This window comes from Chiloscyllium plagiosum, unplaced genomic scaffold (assembly GCF_037043375.1).
Source record: "Chiloscyllium plagiosum isolate Xiang-an unplaced genomic scaffold, Cpla_swu_hap1 HiC_scaffold_33, whole genome shotgun sequence".
NCBI lineage: Eukaryota > Metazoa > Chordata > Chondrichthyes > Orectolobiformes > Hemiscylliidae > Chiloscyllium > Chiloscyllium plagiosum.
The window spans coordinates 27,947,968-27,954,758 of NW_028270171.1; the positions used below are offsets into that span (position 1 = coordinate 27,947,968).

At 64.1% G+C, this 6,791-nt stretch overlaps 1 pseudogene; it reads left to right on the top strand.

Annotated features, from left to right (window-relative positions):
* Positions 1-5,825: 5,825 nt before the first annotated feature.
* On the top strand, positions 5,826-6,577 carry LOC148141457 (uncharacterized; annotated as a pseudogene).
* The last annotated feature ends 214 nt before the right edge of the window (positions 6,578-6,791 follow it).

Here is a 6,791-nt window from a genome sequence, read left to right on the forward strand (position 1 = left end):
CCTCCCTCTATCCCTCTATCCCCCTCCCTCCCTCTATCCCCCTCCCTCCCTCTATCCCCCTCCCTCCCTCTCTCCCTCTCTCCCTCTCTCCCTCTATCCCCCTCCCTCTCTCCTTCTATCCCCCTCCCTCTCTCCCTCTATCCCCCTCCCTCCCTCTCTCCTCTATCCCCTCCCTCCCCCCTCTCTCCCTCCCCCTCCTCTCTATCCCCCTCCTCCTCTCCCCCCCCTCCCTCCCCTCTCCCTCCCCTCTCCCCCTCCCCCTCTCCCCCCCTCCCGCCCCTCTCCCTCCTCTCTCCCCCCCTCTCTCTCCCTCCCCCTCTCCCCCTCCCTCCCTCCATCCCCCTCCTCCCTCTATCCCCCTCCTCCCTCCCCCTCCTGCCTCTATCCCCCTCCTCCCTCTCCCTCCTCCCTCTCCCTCCACCTCCTCCCTCTCCCCCTCCTCCCTCTCCCCCCTCCTCCCTCCTCCCTCTATCCCCCTCCTCCCTCTATCCCCCTCCCCCTCCTCCCTCTTCCCCGCTCCCCCTCCTCCCTCTTCCCCGCTCCCCCTCCTCCCTCTATCCCCCTCCCCCTCCTTCCTCCTCCTCCCTCTCCCCTCCCTCCTCCCTCCTCCCTCTATCCCCTCCTCCCTCTCCCTCCTCCCTCTATCCCCCTCCCCTTCTCCCTCCTCCCTCTATCCCCCTCCCCCTCTCCCCCCTCCCTCTATCCCCCTCCCTCTATCCCTCTATCCCCCTCCCTCCCTCCCTCTATCCCTCTATCCCCCTCCCTCCCTCCCTCTATCCCCCTCCCTCCCTCTCTCCCTCTATCCCTCTCTCCCTCTATCCCCCTCCCTCTCTCCTTCTATCCCCCTCCCTCTCTCCCTCTATCCCCCTCCCTCCCTCCCCCTCTCCCTCTATCCCCTCCCTCCCTCCCTCTATCCAGCTCCCTCTATCTCCCTCCCTCCCCTATCCCATCCCCTATCTCCCTCCCTCCCCTATCCCCATCCCCCTATCCCTCCCCCTAACCCCCTCTCCCTTCCCCTATCCCCCTCTCCCTTCCCCTATCCCCCTACCCCCCTCTCCGTCCCCCTATCCCCCTACCCCTATCCCCCTCTCCGTCCCCCTATCCCCCTCCCCCTATCCCCCTCTCCCTCCCCTATCCCCCTCCCCCTATCCCCCTCTCCGCCCCATCCCCGTCCCCCCCCATCCCCCTCCCCTATCCCCCTCTCTAACCCCCTCTCCCTCTCCCTCCCCCTATCCCCCTCCCCTAATCCCCCTCCCCCTATCCCTCCCTATCCCCTCTCCCTTCCTCTATCCCTCCCCCTCTCTCTATCCCCCACTCCTCCCCCTTCCCCCTCTCCCTCCCCCTCCCCCTATCCCCCTATCCCCCTCTCCCTCCCCCTCCCCCTATCCCCCTCCCCCTCCCCCTCTCCCTGAGCCCTGGGGCCTGTAGTATCCATTTTCTCGGTTACATTGTATCGGCGGCCCCGGGATTTGTTACATTGTATCCGAGCGCGGATCCCGGGGCCTGGCCTCCAGGTGGAGGTGGAGGCGCTGGCCGAGCCCTGAGCCCTGGGTCCCGGGGGCCGGGGTCTGGGGGCCGGGGGCCGGGGGCCGGCAGCATGAGGCAGCCCGCGGGCTCGTACTCACCCTCCGTCCCGGCGCCTCCTCGCTCCGAGCCCGCTCCTCTTCTCCTTCTCTCTCTCTGTCTCCTTCCCTCTATCCCCCTCCAACCTTCCCAGCGTCACGTGATCGCCATGGATCGGGGATTTTTTTCTCCTCCACACTCCCTCTCACACTCCCTCCCTCTCACACTCCCTCCCTCTCACACTCCCTCCCTCTCGGAGCTGTCTGCCTCAGCTCGGATTCCCAGCTCAATCCCGAACTGCTGCTCCACCTCCTACTGCCCTCCTCCCCCTCCACCTCCTACTGCCCTCCTCCACCTCCACCTCCTACTGCCCTCCTCCCCTTCACCTCCACCTCCTACTGCCCTCCTCCCCCTCCACCTCCTACTGCCCTCCTCCCCCTCCACCTCCTACTGCCCTCCTCCACCTCCACCTCCTACTGCCCTCCTCCACCTCCACCTCCTACTGCCCTCCTCCCCCTTCACCTCCACCTCCTACTGCCCTCCTCCCCCTCCACCTCCTACTGCCCTCCTCCCCTTCACCTCCACCTCCTACTGCCCTCCTCCCCCTCCACCTCCACCTCCACCTCCTACTGCCCTCCTCCCCCTCCACCTCCTACTGCCCTCCTCCCCTTCACCTCCACCTCCTACTGCCCTCCTCCCCTCCACCTCCACCTCCTACTGCCCTCCTCCCCTCCACCTCCACCTCCTACTGCCCTCCTCCCCTCCACCTCCACCTCCTACTGCCCTCCTCCCCCTCCACCTCCACCTCCACCTCCTACTGCCCTCCTCCCCCTCCACCTCCTACTGTCCCCCTCCACCTCCTACTGCCCTCCTCCCCCTCCACCTCCTACTGCCCTCCTCCCCCTCCACCTCCTACTGCCCTCCTCCCCTTCACCTCCACCTCCTACTGCCCTCCTCCCCCTCCACCTCCACCTCCTACTGCCCTCCCCCTCCACCTCCTACTGCCCTCCTCCCCCTCCACCTCCTACTGCCCTCCTCCCCCTCCACCTCCTACTGCCCTCCTCCCCCTCCACCTCCTACTGCCGTCCTCCCCCTCCACCTCCTACTGCCCTCCTCCCCCTCCCCCTCCTACTGCCCTCCTCCCCCTCCACCTCCACCTCCACCTCCTACTGCCCTCCTCCCCCTCCACCTCCACCTCCTACTGTCCACCTCCACCTCCTACTGCCGTCCTCCCCCTCCACCTCCTACTGCCCTCCTCCCCCTCCACCTCCTACTGCCCTCCTCCCCCTCCACCTCCTACTGCCGTCCTCCCCCTCCACCTCCTACTGCCCTCCTCCCCCTCCACCTCCTACTGCCGTCCTCCCCCTCCACCTCCTACTGCCCTCCTCCCCCTCCACCTCCTACTGCCCTCCTCCACCTCCACCTCCTACTGCCCTCCTCCCCCTCCACCTCCTACTGCCCTCCTCCCCCTCCACCTCCTACTGCCCTCCTCCCCCTCCACCTCCTACTGCCCTCCTCCCCCTCCACCTCCTACTGCCCTCCTCCCCCTCCACCTCCTACTGCCCTCCTCCCCCTCCACCTCCTACTGCCCTCCTCCCCCTCCACCTCCTACTGCCCTCCTCCCCTTCACCTCCACCTCCTACTGCCCTCCTCCCCCTCCACCTCCACCTCCTACTGCCCTCCTCCCCCTCCACCTCCACCTCCTACTGCCCTCCTCCCCCTCCACCTCCACCTCCACCTCCTACTGCCCTCCTCCCCTCCACCTCCACCTCCTACTGCCCTCCTCCCCCTCCACCTCCACCTCCTACTGCCCTCCTCCCCCTCCACCTCCACCTCCTACTGCCCTCCTCCCCCTCCACCTCCACCTCCACCTCCTACTGCCCTCCTCCCCTCCACCTCCTACTGTCCACCTCCACCTCCTACTGCCCTCCTCCACCTCCACCTCCTACTGCCCTCCTCCCCCTCCACCTCCTACTGCCCTCCACCTCCACCTCCTACTGCCCTCCTCCCCCTCCACCTCCTACTGCCCTCCTCCCCCTCCACCTCCTACTGCCCTCCTCCCCCTCCACCTCCTACTGCCCTCCTCCTCCTCCCCCTCCACCTCCTACTGCCCTCCTCCCCCTCCACCACCTACTGCCCCCCTCCACCTCCACCTCCTACTGCCCTCCTCCCCCTCCACCTCCTACTGCCCTCCTCCCCCTCCACCTCCTACTGCCCTCCTCCCCCTCCACCTCCTACTGCCCTCCTCCCCCTCCACCTCCTACTGCCCTCCTCCCCCTCCACCTCCTTCTGCCCTCCTCCCCCTCCCCCTCCTACTACCCTCCTCCCCCTCCACCTCCTACTGCCCTCCTCCCCCTCCACCTCCTACTGCCCTCCCCCCCCTCCACCTCCTACTGCTCTCCTCCCTCTCCACCTCCTACTGCCCTCCTCCCCCTCCACCTCCTACTGCCCTCCTCCCCCTCCACCTCCTACTACCCTCCTCCCCCTCCACCTCCTACTGCCCTCCTCCCCCTCCACCTCCTACTGCCCTCCCCCCCTCCACCTCCTACTGCCCTCCTCCCCCTCCACCTCCTACTGCCCTCCTCCCCCTCCACCTCCTACTACCCTCCTCCCCCTCCACCTCCTACTGCCCTCCTCCCCCTCCACCTCCTACTACCCTCCTCCCCCTCCACCTCCTACTGCCCTCCTCCCCCTCCACCTCCTACTGCCCTCCTCCCCCTCCACCTCCTACTGCCCTCCTCCCTCTCCACCTCCTACTGCCCTCCTCCCCCTCCACCTCCTACTGCCCTCCTCCACCTCCTACTGCCCCCTCCCCCTCCACCTCCTACTGCCCTCCTCCATCTCCTACTGCCCTCCTCCTCCTCCTACTGCCCTCCTGCTCCCTCCATCTCCTACTGCCCTCCTCCCCTCCATCTCCTACTGCCCCCTCCATCTCCTACTGCCCCCTGCCCCTTCCTCCTCCTGCCTCCCTCTTTTCCTGCCCCCTCTCTCCTTCATGTGCCTCCTCCTCCCCTGCCCCCTACTGCCCCTTCTCCTCTTGCCCCATTTCTCCACCTGGACCCTCTCTCTCCACCACCTTCCCTCCACAGCCCCTCTCCTTTTCCTGCCTCCCACCTCCCCCACCCCTGCCCCCTCCTCTCCCCTCTCCTTCCCTTTCTTGCCCACTTGTCCTCCCTTCTACATGTTGTCTCTCCTCTCCTACCGCATCCTGCCCTCTTACCCCCTGCATCTTTCTCCTGCCCGTCTTGCTTGCCCCCGCACTCTCACACATGCCCCCCCCATGTCCCTGATCTATTCTCTCCTCCCTCTCTGTCTCCCACCCCCCCCCCCTCCACACTTTACCTCCTCCTTCCCTTCCCCCTCACCCCATCTTGCCCCATTCAGTGTAAGGTCTCAACATCAGACCAAGCCCTTCCCCAGCAATGTCAATCCTCTCAGGCACAGGACAGGAGCAGACCATTCGACCCATCAAGGAATGCCAACAACCCACCACTCACCAATCAGAACATAATACCATTCTCTCTCTTTATCTCTCTCTCTCTCTCTCTCCCCATCCCCCATTGCGACATTTGTGAGCTCCTATTTTCGAGAGAAATTCCTTTCTGCCCATTTCTGCTGAGGGTCATCGGGGTGAGTGGTCTTCTCTGAAGAACTCTGGGGCCAGTAAGCGATCGCAGCCCACTTCAGCGGTTGTTTTGACCTGGTAAGTGTTCCCTGGATTTGAAAGGTTGAGGGTTCATCGAAACACAGGAAAGGACAATGGGTGGGGAGTGGGTGGAACTTGTCTGAGGGGAGGGGGCATCGTCAAAACTTGGGGAAGGGAATGGCTCAGAGCTCAGTGTGATAGAGGTGACCCTGTCAACTCCAGGGATAGGCAGCAATGACCCTGAGAGGGGTGGGGTGGGGAGTGGTGACCCCGAGACACGGGGGGTGGGGTTAGCGGTGACCCCGAGACACGGGGTCGGGCCGAGCGGTGACCCCGAGACATGGGGGGAGGGGGGAGCGGTGACCCTGAGAGGGGGAATGGTGTCTCTGTGAGCTGGGGGTGGGGCTTATGGAATGAGACTGACCTGAGCCCCATGCAATGACACTGAGAGTATCTCACACCCGATTGGTCGGACTTTCCATGGAGCTGGGAGAGAGCAGTGCTCCCATAAACAGTTTCTGCCTCACCTTGGCGATGCACTCCTCCCACGATAATCTGCACGCCTTGGTCCCTCTGAAATATTCCCAGCACCTTCAGTTAATCATTCCTGACGGTGATGGGGATAACTGATTGGTCGGCCCAGTTCCCAAAGAACAGGGCCTCACTCTTGCCTCGATTTATCTTGGCCCCCCCCCCAGACCAGTCCAAGCAGTTGGACCGTTCCGTATCACCTGTCCCTCACGGAGAAACCTGCAAAGAGAAACCCCCTTTGACCACACGTCCATCAGGAGGTGGGTCAGCCGTAGTGTCCTCGAGACCCTGTGGGAAAAGGAGAGGGTGGATCCTGTCGGGTTGTTCCCTGGGCAGACTGTCAAAGTCATTCGGCAGAATGTCCCATCACCAGAACTTTCCAACAAGCCCCACGACATCACTCGGCTGGTGGGGAGAAGGGCACTGCCTGTCAGATCCTTCATGTACGCCCGGTCGGTCTGTGCCACCGCACGCTGCCCTCGAAGTGGCTGTGGGGGGTGGGGGGTAGAGACTGTCACACATCTCCTTGTGGAATGGGCCTTTGTGAAGGAAGTCTGGAGAGAGATGCAGTGGGTTGTGTTGAGGCTCGTCCCGAGCAGCTCCGTGAGGCGGGACTCTGTGCTCTACGGTCTGTTCCCCGGGACACACACCGAGACAAACACCGACTGCGCCTGGAGGACCATCAACTCAGTGAGAGACGCTCTTTGATCTGCCCGAAACGTGTTGGTCTTCCAGAGCAAGGAGCTGACCCTGACCGAGTGTTACAGACTGACACCTTCCAAGGTCCAGGACTACGTGCTGAGGGGCGCACTGAAGCTTGGGGCAGCTGCTGCCTAGGGGCAGTGGGGAAAGACCCCTGTCTGAGGGCTTCCTGCTGAAGGGAAATGGGGGTCTGTTCAGTTATCGGACCCTCCCAGTGTCTCAAGTATGTGTAAATGTCTTGTACAGGTAGGCGATGCCTTCTGCATGTGTAAAGATCATGCACAGAATCAAACTGCTCCAGGGAGGCAAACAGTGGCCCTGAAGTATTTTAATAATCTGAAAAGGTGTT